Source organism: Mus musculus, chromosome 13 (assembly GCF_000001635.26).
Source record: "Mus musculus strain C57BL/6J chromosome 13, GRCm38.p6 C57BL/6J".
Taxonomy (NCBI): domain Eukaryota; kingdom Metazoa; phylum Chordata; class Mammalia; order Rodentia; family Muridae; genus Mus; species Mus musculus.
Window position 1 is genome coordinate 14,464,995 of NC_000079.6, and position 16,066 is coordinate 14,481,060.

Below are 16,066 nucleotides of genomic sequence, written 5' to 3' on the forward strand. Positions count from 1 at the left end.
CACTTTGGTGTTCCTCCTTCTTGAGCTTCACATGGTCTGTGAATTGTATCTTCGGTATTCGGAGCTACTGGGCTAATATCCACTTATCAGTGAGTGCATACCATGTGTGTTCTTTTGTAATTGGGTTACCTCACTCAGAATGATATTTTCTAGTTCCATCCATTTGCCTGCAAATTTCATGAAGTCATTGTTTTAATTACTGAGTCATACTCCATTGTGTAAATGTACCACATTTTCTGTATCCATTCTTCTGTTGAAGGATATTTGGTTGCTTTCCAGCTTCTGGCTATTATAAATAAGGCTACTATGAACATAGTGGAGCATGTGTCCTTGTTATATGCTGGAGCATCTATTGAGTATATTCCCAGGAGTGGTATGACTGGGTCTTCAGGTAATACTATATCCAATTTTTTGAGGAACCACCAAACTGATTTTCAGAGTGGTTGTACCAGCTTGCAACCCCACCAACAATGGAGGAGTGTCCCTCTTTCTCCACATCCTCGCCAGCATCTGCTGTCACCTGAGTATTTGATCTTAGCCATTCTGATGGGTGTGAGGTAGAATCTCAGGGTTGTTTTGATTTGCATTTCCCTGATGACTAAGGATGCTGACTAAGGATTTTGTTGGGTGCTTCTCAGCCATTCAATATTTCTCAGTTGAAAATTCTTTGTATCTTTTCAATAACACCTATCAGATTTTATTTAAAATAATGGACACCTAGGTTATAGTGGCCAGTCATTGGCTCTCTGGGCAAGTAAAATTATTAAGAGTTTTCTGACACATGATAAACAATAGGTGTCCACTGGTGGCAATTTATGGTCACCGTGCCTGAGTGGGGCACAAATAACCTAGTGTAATTCAATTCATGTACTCAGCCCCAAAGAAGCCATCTTCAGAACTTCCATGTACTGTCCCTGAGAAAATTAACCTTTGTTTTCAAGAAACAGCTTTTCTTTTCTGCTCACCCATGCAAAGTGGCCTTTTAATTTTCTTGTCCCCTCCCCCTTTGTCTCAGTTAGGGTTTCTAATGCTGTGATAAAACACGATGACCAAAAGTAATGTGGGGAGGAAAAGGTATATTCCAGCTTGCAGTACATCATCCAGAAATGTCAGGGCAGGAACTCAAGGTGGGAACTGAAGCAGAGCCCATGGAGGAATGCTGGTTGCCAGCTTGCACCTCATAGCTTGCTCAGCATGCTTTATTGTAGCAGTCAGTGGCACCAGCCAAGAGGCAGCACTGCCTAGAGTGATTTGGGCTCTCCTACATCATTTATCAATCAAGAAAATGCACCACGGTGTTGGTCATAGAACAATCTAGTGGGGCCATTTTCTCAGTTGATGTTCCTTTTTCTATAAGGACTTTAGCTTAAGTCAAATTGACATAAAGCCATCAGCACAGCCTTTTAGTCTTTCCTGAATGAAACATAAGAAAATTATGACATTTCTGTATTCTTGAGACACAAGGTTACTCTGTTCTGTCCACTCCACCCATCCTCTAGAGGTGATTCTCTTTTGATCTTTCTCCCTGAGTCCCAATATGTACACTATTCTTCATTAGACACAATGCTTTTATAAGATGCCTTACTTGTCAATACTAAAGATTAAATCCCTGTTGGCCAATTGTTACTATGGTAGTCACTTACATCTGATAGCTAGGGTTAGTGTTCTCTCTCTCTCTCTCCCTCTCTCTCTCCATTCCCCTCAGAGTGTTCAAAAAGATAACATAAAGAATTGAGCTTCAATTTGCAAAACACATGGAACTCAAGAAGAATGAAGACCAAAGTGTGGACACTTTGCCCCTTCTTAGAATTGGGAACAAAACACCCATGTTTTGTTACAGAGACAAAGTTTGGAGCTAAGACGAAAGGATGGACCATGTAGAGATTGCCATACCCGGGGATCCATCCCATAATCAGCCTAAAAAGGCTGACATCATTGCATACACTAGCAAGATTTTGCTGAAAGGACCCAGATATAGCTGTCTCTTGTGAGGCTATGCCGGGGCCTAGCAAACACAGAAGTTGATGCTCACAGTCAGCTATTGGATGGATCACAGGGCCCCCAAGGGAGGAGCTAGAGAAAGTATCCAAGTGCTGAAAGGGTCTGCAACCCTATAGGTGGAACAACAATATGAACTAACCAGTACCCCCCCAGAGCTTGTGCCTCTAGCTGCATATGTATCAGAAGATGGCCTAGTCGGCCATCAGTGGAAAGAGAGGCCCATTGGTCTTGCAAACGTTATATGCTTCAGTCTAGGGGAACGCCAGGGCCAAGAAGTGGGAGTGGGTGGGTAGGGGAGTGGGGGTGGGGTGTGGGAGACTTTTAGGATAGCATTGGAAATGTAAATGAAGAAAATACCTAATTTAAAAAAAAAAGAATTGAGCTTCTCTGGGATATCTGAGCTCTGCAGCTTCTGTGCATATACTATGAGATCATTATTGGGAGAGACTTGGATCTGCAAATCATTACTGGGCTTTTAAAGGCACGATCGATTATATAAGTATTTGATGGAGGCAAACTCAGCCACCCCGTGAGATGTGAGACATCTTGCTTGTTTGTGTCCTTCCAGTTGTACCTTGCTTGTCACAAATTAAAGACGCACCAGTTTCCCTACATCCAGGAGTCTCTTCACTGCTTTTCCCAAGGATTGCATATGCTGCTAGACAGAAAAGCAGAGTGTTTCCAAGACCAGGTATCCCTCAGAGGCTCTTATAATTAGGGCAGAGTTCTAATTGCCACTTGTGTTCCCTGTAGGGATCTATGCCAATTAGGAGGATTCTGAGAGCTGGGAAAGGAAGATAGGCCAGACAAGGCTGAGCTCTGATCTTATGTCTCCTTGAGTTGTTTATTTTCTTCAGTCTTCATGACAATATGCTGTACTGGCTACTACTGTGTTAACTTCTCACAAGCTACGCTCATTTGGGAAGAGGGAACCTCCCCTGAGAAAATGCTCCTGCTAGATTGACTCATGGACAAGCCTGTGGTTCATTCTCTTAATCAGTGATTGATGTGGGAGGGCCCAGACAATTATCAGTGGTGCTGGTGGTCCTGTGTGATATAAGAAGGCAGCTGAACAATTCATGAACAGCAAGCCAGAGGTAGAACTCCTCCATGATCTCTCCATGAGTTCCTGCTTCCAGGTTCTGCCCTGCTGGAGCTCCTGCCCTGGATTCTCTCCACAATAGAGTATGACCTGAAACCTATAAGATAAAATAAACCATTCCTCCTCAAGTTTCTTTTAGTCTTGTCATTTTATCACAGCAATAAATGTCTTAAAACACACATCATATTTGGGTACAAATGGTTCAATTGGTAAACATGAACTTAAATTTGGCCCTATGTATATACATACATATTATATATATGTATGTATATATATATATATATATATATATATATATATATATATGTGTGTGTGTGTGTGTGTGTGTGTGTGTGTGTGTGTGTACTGAATGAATGCAGGTTACTGAGAAAAAAATCTAGTGGTAAAAATGCAATTGGCTGATCTATCCTGTTAGCCATGGCTTACATAGTACCTTGAGTTCCTTTATTTCTGATTTTCTGACCAGAGACCCACAGAATGTTTGAATGTCACCAACAACCAAAAATAGACATTTCCTGGACCCATTCATACCCCTCTCCTTTGTCACTTGGCTTTTCTGGAAAACATCATTGTAAAACCTGAACCCCCATTTATCCAGTCTGGCAGAAATGAAAATATTCTAAATAGACACTTGTGTCTCTCATTCTAACTGTCTGGTTGTTGAAACAATGTACACCATAAGGATGGAAATTTCCCCAGGAATCTCATGCTTGGGAAGGAAAGGGCACCAGCCAGTTTGGGAGCTTGTTTCCCAAACAAGAGTTCACATAGTTCTACCAATGTGTCAGACCATCTTCCAGGATGAGCCTGATGCTCAGACAATGATGGGCCAATGGTGGGCAGGGCCACACCTTTTTGGGAGTTCTGAGATGTGAACACCCTTGGCTCTCCATTTAATTTTTAATATTATCTCAGGACCCTGGAGATGTACTTGAGGATTTTCTTAATTTCTTTGTTTCTCTTCCCAAAATGGCTACATTAAATAATTTGATTAACGAATTTGAGATGGCACTTTCTATCACTCAGAGCTATTGTGGAATTTCTTGGCTGTACAGTTGTAATCTTCATTCCACATAAGAAAGTCAGGCATATTAATTTTTGATGAGCTCACACTTGATTGTTCATTTTTTTACTTTAGATTTAAGCAAAGCAAAAAACTCATATATGAAATACAAAGGTGCTTCCCACCTGTGAACTTTCAGCCAGCCATTCACAGTGTGGCCTCATTGACTTGTAAGGAGCTGAAAACCTACCCCAGGCATAAGGCTATCACTTTGTCTCAATTCAAGGGAAGTGGTTAATTGCTCTTTTGTCTAGCTGGCTAACCTACTGAAAACTTTTTTTCTCACTATATACCAAAAGTCATTTGTACTTAAAATGTACAGCATCCTACATGTTTCATCAGACTTGTTTCTGATCATCTATGAACCTTCTCTGGCCCCAGTGTCACAGTTAGCTGGCTACTTTCCTCTCTCACTGGCCAATGGAGTGTACTTAATAACAGGCCTTTACTATATCCATCCCACTTTTCTGACCTCATGTTTTAGGTCTGCATTATTCATGCATCAAACACTTCTACTTTGGACAAGTTATGTATATATAGTATCTCATCATTGATAAGGTTCTTTAGTTTTGTTACTTTGTGTGTAGAAAGAGATGGTATAGTATTTTGGGTGGGTGTGGTATATACAAAAGAGTGTGGGGTGGTTGCATTGCTATATGCACACAAAGGAAGCTAGAGTAAGACCTCATGTAACTTCCTCTAACCTTCTTGAACTTTACTGTCTTGAGACAAGGTTTCTCACTGAGCCAGAAGCTTAGTTCCCACTAGGCTGACTGGCCAGCAAGCTTTTCAGATCTGCCTATCTTTGCCTTCCAATTCTGAGATTACTGGCACACACTGTTTCAACTGGTTCTTTTTATGTGAGTGCTCATGTTTGTGATGGGGACTCCAGTTTTCAAGCTTGCAAAGCAAGTATGTTTATCTATTGAGCACATTCGCAGTACACTCTATTTGATCATTTTAATTTATATATGATGATTATATGTAGTTATGAAACACCATTTAATCTTCTAGTACATTATACATTGTGTTATGGTGTTCTATTATATTCTGAGTAACAATGGATGTTTTCAATGTAGAATATATTGTTGTAAAACAAATTAGAAGAGAGGATTTTGAATGTGTTCACTACATAGACATGACTGATATGTCTCTTTGAAATGCAGCCCTGTTGACTCCCAGTGAGGAGTTCAGTCCAGTTGAGGGTGAGGAGGAGCCATCCTGTTGAGGAATGTAAAGGTAAAAGATTCAAAGGTGAAAAGTAATAAAATCACTTTTGCTTTTGCCTTCCTGCTCTCCCTCCCTCCCTACTCCCCGCCCCCCTCATGCTCATGGCCAGCCTCTACCTCTCTACTCCTCTTCTCTTTCTCTGCCTTTTTCTGCCTCTACTACCCTTTTAACGCTGTCCCCATATAAACTCTATTCTATAGTATAGAGTCATGTATATGGTCCCTCAGGGGGAAGGGATGCCTCATCATGGGCCCACTGAGGCACTCCCTTCCCCATACCTCATCACACCTCCACAGAACATATCCCCTCTCTCTTTATCTTTTTCTAAACACATCATATGTTGCCATGACTCAGATTTAGAAACTCTACAGGTTTGCATCCCTCACTGCTACTACATGGAGATCTAAGGCTCTCTAGCCTAAACTTCTGAGAACTGAAAAGCCCCCTTCCCCCACTGGTCAGAGTAAATGTTTGTATGGTCCTAGAGATGAACTCTTGAGCTCAGAGCTACCCCTGAGGATGGAGACATTCAGTCTTTTCACTGACCCTTATTCTAGGACTTTCCCCTTGGGTGAGATTTTCCTTTTTCCTCTGAGACAGTTTCTTTCTCACTGCTGAGAAATCCCTGGGCCTCCGAGAACTGCTTTCTGTAGAGCTCTGTCCCTTCTGCCTGGAGAGAGGGGGAGCAAGGGAGCAAGAGTAAGAGCAAGAGAATAGGAGATAAGAGAGAGGAAGGAGCAAGCAGTTCCTTTTATAGTGTGTTGGGCCATCCTGGCTGTTGCCAGGTAACTGTGGGGGTGGAGTCCAGACAGAATAACAGGAGTTTGGGACATTGCACATGTGACTGATGGGCACACACCTCTCTGCAGGGGTGGGGTGTGTGTGGTGGGGGTTGTGAGAGACAGGAGCCAGGGGCCCAGGAGGTGTGGCCAAACACCTGCCTTCCCTTAGGGTCACCAGGGGTCTAGGTCTGTTCTTGACTGGGGACCAGGCTATCTGTGCACAGCTCACTGCTCCACACATCCCCATACCCATTTTCTTAGGTTTCTCAGAGACATGTCACAACCCCAAAGCCAGCAGGAAGTAGTCAAAGATCACGATAACCCTATTCCTGCTTCACCATTACCTCTTTCTATTTTTTTTCCTTTTTAATTAAACCAAATTGAGGAATGTTAGCATTCTGTCTAAGCTCCACCCCAAAGTTACCTGGCAATAGCCAGATATGCCTGACTATAAAAGGAGCTGTTTGCCCCTCATTTTGCCTACCTGCTCCCCCTCCCTCCACATTCCCCTTTCTCTTCACATGCTCATGGCTGGCCTCTACTTCTCTATTCTCTCTCTCTCTCTCTCTCTCTCTCTCTCTCTCTCTCTCTCTCTCTCTCTCTCTCTCTCCACCTCTCTCTGTCTTTCTCTGCCTCTATTACCCTCTCAACTCAACTCCCCATGCCCTGAATAAACTCTATTCTATACTATAAAACAAACAGACAAACAATCAAACAAAGAAAAAATCTTATTTCATCCAAGAATATATAGCTGTGGTCATTTGGATAAAAGAAAATTGCCTATGTGTTAATTGAGTCCATTCTTTTTCCTTTTACTGGGGTGGGCTTGTGGAGTTACAATGCTTCAATTCTTCCTCTGGCTTTGCTGAGACCAGTGGTTTCCAGAGGAGGGGAAGACTCCTCTAAGGGAGTCTGACAATGTCCAGAAACATTCTTATATCACTACTTGAGAAGGTGGTAGATGCCACCAGACCCATTAGTCTGAGGTTGGGGTGCTGCTGAACAGCCAAAGGGTACAGCTCACTTTACACAATAAAGAAGTGTCTCACCTCACCTCACCCTTAGCAGCACATGAGAGAAACACTGCTCTAGTCTCCATATTCTACCTAAGTACTGGTATTTCCTTCATTTCTGGATCCCATCTCATTAATCATCAAAATGCAGTAGAAGGAGGACAACAGAACTAGTAATTAAAGTCCTTTTTTACAGCCACTCATGCAACAATAAGCAGCATATGATTTCTTATAATCCCTAATAATAGACCCAGGGAGAAGATGGGATTTTTTCTCATTAATATTAAATGCAAGTAATATATGAGCACATTCTTCTAAAATAACAGTTTCAATCTCATGGAAAAAAATAAAGTCCTCCTAGCAACCACTCCCTTATTTCGCACAAGCAATTATTTTGGGTTTATTGTCAGCTTGGTATATCCTTCTATAACTAGTAAAGATGAACATGAAGTCTATGCCCTACTTAATCATTTTATTTTACCATTCTGTGTGTTAGCATTTGATCTTCAAGCTATGAATATAAATCACTTTAAAAGCAAACTACTTAGAAATTTACAAAGCACAAAAGAGAAGTACAGATTGCATGTAATGGAGTTCAAAGAAAGGAAGAGTAATATTACTTGTAAGAATAAGAAGATACATATGACACGTAGAATTTAGTGATACAGAGTTTGTGGAATCAAACCTTAGATCTGACAAATATTTCCCGGCAAATCATGTAACCAACAGAAGTCTTTGCTTCATCTTTAATTCAGGGGTAGACTGATAAGAGTCCCACCTACCTCTGAAAACTGGTTAAAATTTGAAAAGATTAGACCCCTTTGCTAGCCATTTCAGGGGAAAGAGTAGCATTTGAACAGGGTCCTAAATGATTAAAATAAAATTCTAGATATTCAAAATGCAAATTTCCTGACAGGATTTTCTGTTAAGAGTCTTGACTCATTTTTACATTTTCTCTCTCATATTTTCTCAAGCACACATTTTCTGAAATCTGACCCAAACTGCTTCATCCCATCCACTCCTTCTCTCTTCTTGGAGATTTCACTGTAATGTTCTGAGGTCCTTCTAAATATAATCCAACCTTACTCCATTCATTATGGATCCACAGACTCATATCCATTGGGCCCCAGAAAATGGAAGTTTATTTGGAAATAAGGTCTTTGCAAGTGCTGATTACTTGCAGTATCTAAACCATAACTAATCATCCTAAATTCTGAGTGGACCTCATATCCAGTGACTTGTGTTCCCAAGAATACAAGTAGAGGACATGGACACATACAATAAAAAGGTTCTGAAAAGGTATGGGCAGAAAATACTTTTGGTATCACAAACCTGGAAATGTAAAACTTAGAGATAGAAAAGACACTTTTTTCTTCCAGTTTGAATCTGCACCCAGGAACAGACCCTGTGCTCCAGTCCCTCACCCCACTCAGCCCAAGCCTTCAAACAGCTTGACTCCCAGAAATTCTGACACCCCCAGGCTCAGAGATCAGGCTCTCCAGACACCTTCCCACACCCAGAAACAGCCTGACCCAAGGAGGCCCAACATAACCAGGCTCACAGGAGGGACAGGCTCCAGTCAGTGACAGCAAGGCCAATTAACACCAAAGATAACCAGATGGTGGGAGCCAAGCACAAGAATATAATCAACAGAAACCTATACCACTTGCCAAAATCAGAACCCAATTCTCCCACCACAGACAGCCCTGGACACCCTAACATACCTGAAAAGCAAGATTCTGATCTAAAATCCCGTCTCATGAAGATAATACAGGAAAAGAAATAAAGGAGAACACAGGTAAACAGGTAGAAGCATTTAAGAGGAAACACATAAATCCCTTCAAGAAATTCAGGAAAACACAATCAAACAGGTGAAGAAATTGAACAAAACTGTCCAGGATCTAATAGTAGAAGTAGAAACAATAAAGAAATCACAAAAGAAAGCAACCCTGGAAAAACCTAGGAAAGCTATCAGGAACCACAGATGTAAGTAGATAGAAGAGAGAATCTCAGGCATAGAAGATACCATAAAAGACATTGACACAACAGTCACAGAAAATACAAAGTGCAAAAAGTTTCTAACACAAAGTGGACAAGAAATTCAGGACACAATGAAAAGACCAAACCTAAGAATAATTGGTATAGAAGAGAGTGAAGAAACACAACTCAAAGGATCAATACATATCTCCAACAAAATCACAGAAGAAAACTTCCTTAACCTAAAGAAAGAGATGCCTATAAATTTACAAGAAGCCTACAGAACTCCAAATAGATTGGCCCAGAAAAGAAGTTCCTCCCATGACATAATAATCAAAACACCAAATGCACAAAACAAAGAAAAATATTAAAAGCAGTAAGGGAAAAAGGCCAAGTAACATATTAAAGGCAGACCTATCAGAATTACACCAAACTCTCAATGGAGACTGTAAAAGCCAGAAAATCTTGGGCAGAAGTCATACACAAACTAAGAGAACTCAAATGCCAGCCCAGGCTAATATACCCAATAAACTCTCAATTGACATAGATAGAGAAACCAAGATATTCCATGACAAAACCAAATTTAAATAAGATCTTTCCACAAATCCAGCTTTACAAAGGATAGTAGGAGGAAAACTCCAACACAAGGAGGGAAACTACACCTAAGGGGGGAAAAAAAAAAAAACAAGAAATTAATCTTCTCACAAAAATACCAAAAGAAGACACACAAAAATAATTCCACCTATAACATCAAAAATAACAAGAAGCAACAATCATTGGTCTTTAATATTTCTCAACATCATTGGACTAAATTCCTCAATAAAAAAGACATAGGATAACAGACTGGATATGCAAGAAGGACCCAGCAGTTTGCTGCATACAAGAAACAAACTTCAGTGACAAAAACAGACCCTACTTCAAAGTAATAGACTGGAAAAAAATCTTCCAAGCAAAAGATCCTAAGAAACAAGCTGGAGTAGAAATTCTAATATCCAAAGAAATAAACTTTTCAACCAAAAGTTATCAAAAGAGATGGGCTAGAACACTTTGTACTCATCAAAGAAAAAATCCACCAGGATGAATGCTCAATTCTGAACATCTATGCCCCAAATGCAAGGGCAACCACATTTGTAAAAGAAACATTATTAAAGCTCAAAGCACACATTGAAACTCACACAATAATGGGACACTTCAATAACCCACTCTCACCAATGGACAGATCATAGAAACAGAAAAAAACAGAGACATAGTTCAACTATCAGAACTCATAAAGTAAACAGGTTCTACAGAAATTTCATCCTAAAAGAAAAGAATAAACCTTCATCTCAGCACCCCATGATATCTTCTCCAAAACTGGCCATATAATCAGACACAAAACAAACCTCAAGCGATACAAAAAGATTGAATTAATCACATGCATTCTATCAGATAACCACAGACTAAGGCTGGTCTTCAATAACAACAAAAACAATGGAAAGCCCACATATTTATTGAAACTGGACAACTCACTACTCAAGGATAACTTGGTCAGGGAAGAAATAAAGAAATTAAAGACTTTTTAGAATTTAATGAATATGAAGGCACAGCATACCCAAACTTAAAGGACACAATGAAAGCACTCCTAAGAGGAAAACTTATAGCTCTGAGTACCTTCGTAAAGAAACTGGAGAGAGCATACACCAGCAGCTAACAGCACATCTACAAGCTCTAGATCAAAAAAAGACACCAATACACCCAAGAGGAATAGACAGCAGGAAATAATCAAACTTAAGGCTAAAATCAACCAAGTAGAAACAAAAAGAACCATACAAAGAATAAAAAACAAAAACAAAAACAAAAACCAAAAACCAAACACCAGGAACTGTTCCTTTGAAAAAATCAACAAGATAGATAAACCCTTAGCCAAACTAACTAGCGGGCTCAGAGACAGTATAGAAATTAACAACGTTAGAAATGAAAAGGGAGACATAACAATAGAAAATGAAGAAATTAAAAAAAAAACAACCAAATTCTACTACAAAAGCCTATATCTAACAAAATTGGAAAATCTAGATGAAATGGATGAATTTCTAGACAGATACCCAGATACCAGGTACCAAAGTTTCATCAGGATAGATAAACCATCTAAACAGTCCAGTGACCCCTAAAGAAATAGAAACAGTCATTAAAAGTATCCCGACCAAAATAGCCCAGGATCAGATTGCTTTAATATAGTATTCTATAAGATCTTCAAAGAAGACCTAATACCAATACTCTTCAAACTATTCCACAAAATAGAAACAGAAGGAACACTACCCAATTCGTTCTATGAAGCCACAATTAGGCTTATACTTAAACTACACAAAGACCCAACAAAGGAAGAGAAACTTCAGAACAATTTCCTTCCTGAATAACAAAGCAAAAATACTTAATAAAATTCTCAAAAATGGAATCCAGGAACACATCAAAACAATCATCCATCATGATCAAGTAAGCTTCATCCCAGGAATGCAGGAATGGTTCAATATATTGGAAATCCATCATCATAATCCACTATATAAACAAACTCAAAAAACAAAACAAAACAAAACAAAACCCACATGATCATCTCATTAGATGCTGAGAAAGCATTTGACAAAATTCAATACCCCTTCATGGTAAAAGTCTTGGAAAGATCAGGAATTCAAGGCCCATCCCTAAACATAGTAAAAGCAATATACAGCAAACCAGTAGCAAACATCAAACTAAATGGAGAGACTCTTGAAGCAATCCCACTAAAACCAGGGACTAGACAAGGCAGCCCACTCTCTCCCTACATGTTCAATATAGTACTCAAAGTCCTAGCCAAAGCAATTAGACAACAAAAGGAGGTCAAAGAGATATAAATTGGAAAGGAAGTAGTCAAAATATCACTATTTGCAGATGATATGATAGTATACTTAAGTGACCCCAAAAATTCTACCAGAGAACTCCTACAACTGATAAACAACTTCAGCAAAGTGGCTGGATATAAAATTAACTCAAACAAATCAGTAGCCTTCCTCTACTCAAAGGATTACTGAGTTGAGAAAGAAATTATGGAAATGACACCTTTCACAATAGTTACAAATAATATAAAATATCTTGGTGTAACTCTAATCAAGTAAGTGAAAGATCTGTATGACAAGAACTTTATGTCTCTGAAGAAAGTAATTGAAGAAGACCTTAGAAGATCGAAAGATCTCCTATTCTCATGGATCTGCAGGATTAACATAGTAAAAATGGCCATTTTACCAAAAGTAATCTACAGATGCAATGCAATCCCAATCAAAATTTCAACTCATTTCTTCAGAGATAGAAAGAGCAATTCTCAAATTCATCTGGAATTTGAGATATAGATCCAAGATAAAGGAAATTATTCTCAACAATAGGAGAACTTCTGAGGGAATCACCATCCTGACTTCAAGCTCTACTATAGAATAGTGCTAAAATCTGCATGGTATTGCAACAGCAGATCAATGGAATAGAATTGAAGACCCAGAGCTAAGCCCACACATTTATGGTCACTTGACCTTTAACGAAGAATCCAAAACCATCTAGTGGGAAAAAGACAGCATTTTCAAAAAAAAAAAAAAAATGGTACTGGTTGAACTGGCAGTCAGCATTTAGAAGAATGCAAATCAATCTATTCTTATTTCCTTGTACAAAGCTCAAGCCCAAGTACATCAAGGACCTTTACATAAAACCAGATACTCTGAATCTAATAGAAGAAAAAGTGGGAAAGAACCCAGAACACATTGGCACAGGGGAAATTTTCATAAGAATACCAATGGCTCAGACTCTAACTAAGGTCAACAATTGACAATTGGGACCTCAAAAAAAAAAGCTTCTGTAACACAAAGCCCAGTGTCAATAGGACAAAACAGCAGCCTAAAGATTTCACAAAGATCTTTACCAACTCTACATCTGATAGAGCTCTAATTTCCAAAATATACATAGAACTCAAGAAAGTCGATTCCAGAGAACCAAGTAACCCTATTTAAAATGGGGTACAGAGCTAAACAAAAAATTCTCAACTGAGAACTTCAAATGGCCAAGAAGCACCTAAAGAATTATTCAACAGGACCCAATGGGGATGACATTAGCTGAAATACCCAACAAAGGGGAGATAGAACCTGTATAGACCACCTCCAGTAGATAGGCACAGCCCCCAGATGAGTGATGGGGCCACCCACGCATCTCAAAAATTTTAACCCAGAATTGTTCCTGCCTAAAGAAAATGCAGGGACAAAAAATGAAGGAGAAACCAAAAGAAAGGCCATCCAGAGACCACCCCACCTTGGGATCCAACCTATCTGCAGACATCACACCCCGAAACTATTGCTGATGTTATGAAATGCTTGCTGACAGGAGCCTGGTATAGGTGTCCTCTGACTAAAACACATGCAGACACTGACATCCAACCATTGGACTGAGGCCAGGGTCACCAATGGAAGAGTTGGGGGAAGGATTGAAGGAGCTGAAGGAGATTGCAAATCCATAGAAAGAACAACAATATCAGCTCATTGGACACCCCCCTCCCCAAACTTCCAGGGACTAAACCACCAACCAAAGAGTATGCATGGATGAACCTATGGCTCCAGCTACATATGTAGCAGAGAACTGGCTTATCTGGCCTCAATGGGAGGGGAGCCCCTGGTCCTGTGGAGGATTGATGCCCCAGTATAGGGGGATGATAGAGCGGTGAGGTGGGAGTAGGTGGGTGGGTGGGGGAGCACCCTCTTAGAGGCAAAGTAGAAGGGGGATGGAATGGGGATTTGCAGAAGAGAGACTAGGAAGAAGGACATTTGAAAAGTAAATAAATTAAAAAACAATTCAAAGAAAAAAGAAAAGACACTCTACTACAGCCCATCGAGGGAACATGGTCCTGATATACTTTGATATAACATTCTAAGACTCAGAACTGTGTAAGAATAAATTTCTGTTATTTTAGATCAACAAAGGTAATTGTTACAGTTCCCTGTTTGCCTCTTGCCTGCCTCCCTCCCTTCAGTGATTATACAATGGCTTGCAGTAGGGCAAACCACTATACCTGTCCCATAGTTTCTTGGAACTCATCATATGAACCTCTCTCACTTGGTCAGCTAAAATCCTGTTCTGCACCCTAAATATCCTAGCTTCTCTCCAAAGCTGTGAAAGCCTCCCACCCACTGTTTATATGAAAAAATTCAAATCACTATTTTGTATCTGATGGACAGAATGACTTAAAATTTCTTGTTCCTCTTTAATGGACAATTACCCCTATTTTAGTTTCTTTCTAGTAACAAATATAATCTGGAGTATAATGTAGACTGTTATATAGAATAATCAAAGCATTCCTCTTATAAAGAGTAATGTATTTGCTCATTCTTTTTTTTTTTTGTAGCTTTTCTTTCTTTCTTTTTTTAAATTAGGTATTTCCCTCATTTACATTTCTCAATGCTATCCCAAAAGTCCCCCATACCCACCCACCCCCACTCCTCTACCCACCCACTCCCCCTTTTAGGCCCTGGCGTTCCCCTGTACTGGGGCATATAAAGTTTGCAAGTCCAATGGGCTTCTTTTTCCAGTGATGGCCAACTAGGCCATCTTCTGATACATATGCAGCTAGAGACATGAGCTCTGGGGTACTGGTTAGTTCATATTGTTGTTCCACCTATAGGGTTGCAGATCCCTTTAGCTCCTTGGGTATTTTCTCTAGCTCCTCCATTGGGGGTCCTGTGATCCATCCAATAGCTGACTGTGAGCATCCACTTCTGTGTTTGCTAGGCCCCGGCATAGTCTCACAAGAGACAGCTATATCTGGGTCCTTTCAGCAAAATCTTGCTAGTGTATGCATGCTCATTCTATTTTATTCTACAAAGAAATACCTAAGGCTAGATTGTACACAAATAGTACATGAAGAATGACAACTTACTTAACTCATAGTTCTGAAGGCGTGAGAATATGGCACCAGTACAGGTTTTGCTCTGGAGAGACTCCTTGGTAGATAGTACCACAGTGGGGGTTTATGCAAGAGGAAAAGATCCCAGTATGGGACGAAGACAGAGGCCAAAGATCTGTAGTCTCACACTTTTATATCCACACTTAAGAGGGAACCGAGTCTCCATGACAATCACTTTGATCTTTGCCAACACTGGTGAGCTGGTTGCTTTGCATCAGGTTCATTGTGTCCCACATCCTCAGTCCTAGATCCAAAATTTTAGGAAGACACACAAACCACACAGACTACATGTAAAACAAAGCAGGAAGCTTTTATTCTTCTACTTTTAAAAAGATTTATTAATTTATTTGTGTGTGTGTGTGTGTGTGTGTGTGTGTGCGCGCGCGCGCGCGCGAGTGTGCTTTCTCTGCATGTATGTCTACACACCAGAAGAGGGCATTGGATCCTGTGAGATTAGAGTTACAGATGAGTGTCAGCTGCCATAGGAATGCTGAGAACTGAACCCAGGACTTCTAGAAGTGCAGCCAGTGCTCTTAACCAATGAGCCATCTCTCTAGCCTAAAACTTTTATTTCTAATGTGACTAACTCTCATCCTTTCTAAAACCTCAATAGTGTGAGAGCTGGCCAGGGGTCAGTCTTCCCCCATCCATCCCTGCTCTGCACTTCTAGATACTGTTAAAACATCAGATAGATTCTGGTTCATTCTTTGTCAAGCTTCTTTACCAGCCTCAAAAGATTTTTGACTTTGTATTTGTGAGCCTCTTTGAGACCAAGCCACTCTCACTTGCTTAAGCCATGTGGTTGCTCATAAACAATGGTTAACTGATGATCTAGAGCAGTGTCTCTCAACCTTCCTAATGTTGTGACCTTTAATATAGTTTCTCATTTTGTAGCAACCCTCAACCATAAAATTTTTGTTGCTACTTCATGACTATAATTTTGCTACTGTTATGAAT

General features: G+C 40.0%; 1 protein-coding gene across 11 annotated transcripts in view; it reads right to left on the minus strand.

Annotated features, from left to right (window-relative positions):
* Positions 1-16,066, minus strand: part of Hecw1 (HECT, C2 and WW domain containing E3 ubiquitin protein ligase 1) — a 296,852-nt gene that overhangs the window by 238,557 nt on the left and 42,229 nt on the right. The window lies entirely within an intron of this gene.